Consider the following 1,481-nt stretch of genomic DNA (forward strand, 5'->3'; position numbering starts at 1 on the left):
ATGGGGTTGGGTTGGGAGGGACCTCAGAGCTCAGCCAGCTCCAGCCCCCTGCCGTGCCCAGGGACCCCTCCCCCCAGCCCAGGCTGCTCAAGGCCTCATCCAGCCTGGTCCTCAGCACCTCCAGCCAGGGGGCAGCCACAGCCTCCCTGGGCAGCCTGTGCCAGGCTCTCCCCAGCCTCCCTGCCAACCATTCCTTCCTCCTCTCCACTCTCCCTCTGCCCTCTCCCAGCTCCAAGCCATTCTCCCCTGCTCCTGCCACTCCCAGCCCCTTGCCCACAGTCCCTCCCCAGCTCTCCTGGAGCCCTTCAGCTCCTGCAAGGTTGCTCTGAGCTCTGCCTGCAGCCTTCTCTCCTGCAGGCTGCACAGCCCCAAGCCTCCCAGCCTGGCCCCACAGGGGAGGCTCTGCAGCCTCTCAGCATCTCTGGGGCCTCCTCTAATTTTGGATTGGTTGAAGGGGGAAAAAAAGTAATTTAAAACAAAGAAAAATAACTAAAGCCAAAGGAAGCTCTGAGAAGCCCAGAGCAGCCCAGGTGGGAAAGGTCCTCTAGAGGTCATCTGGTGCAAACCCTGTGCTCAAGCAGGGTTGCTTAGGAGCATGCAGTGCTGTGACAGTAGGTAGCAGCAGGGAGGGGATTCTGCCTCTCTGCTCCACTCTGCTGAGCCCACAGCTGCAGCTCTGTGCCCAGCTCTGCAGCCTCTGTGCCAGGAAGGCTCTGGAGGGGCTGGAAGGTGTCCAGAGCAGGGCCAGGAGGCTGAGCAGAGGGCTGGAGCTGCTCTGCTCTGAGCACAGCCTGAGAGAGTTGGGCTTGTGCAGGCTGCAGAGGAGAAGGCTCCAGGGAGACCTTCTGGTGGCCTTCCAGGAGCTGCAGGGGGCTGCAGGAAAGCTGGGGAGGGACTTTGGAGGGGGTGAGGGAGGGACAGGACTGGGGGGGCTGGAGCAAAAGGAGAAGTGGGGAGCTGGAGATTGGCTGTGAGGAAGAAGTTTGTTGGGCAGGAGGGTGGTGAGAGCCTGGCCCAGGCTGCCCAGGGAGGTGGTGGAAGCCTCCTGCTGATGCCTGGAGGTGTTTGCAGCCAGGCTGGAGGTGGCTGTGAGCAAGCTGCTGTGGTGTGAGGTGTCCCTGCCCATGGCAGGGGCTTGGAGCTGCCTGAGCCCTGAGCTCCCTTCCAGCCCTGGGTTCTGGGATCTATTCCAAGGTTGTTCTGGGGTCAAAGGGAAAATAACTTCCCTGAGGAGCTGTTCAGACTCCAAGGCCTCAGCCACCACCCCGAGGGCTTTCTCTGCAGCCACCCTGGCCCCCAGCCTGCAGCTTCCCTGTGGTTGTTGTGACCCAGGAGCAGGACCCAGCCCATGGCCTTGTTGAACCTCATCCCATTGGCCTCAGCCATGGGTCCAGCCTGGCCAGGGCCCTCTGCAGAGCCTCCACCACTGCCACCCAGCCTGGTGCCAGCTGCACACTGCCTGAGGGAGCCTCAGTTGGGCT

The sequence above is a fragment of the Melanerpes formicivorus genome, unplaced genomic scaffold, assembly GCF_026170545.1.
Source record: "Melanerpes formicivorus ecotype bairdi unplaced genomic scaffold, bMelFor1.0.p_v2 SCAF_287, whole genome shotgun sequence".
Classification (NCBI taxonomy): domain Eukaryota; kingdom Metazoa; phylum Chordata; class Aves; order Piciformes; family Picidae; genus Melanerpes; species Melanerpes formicivorus.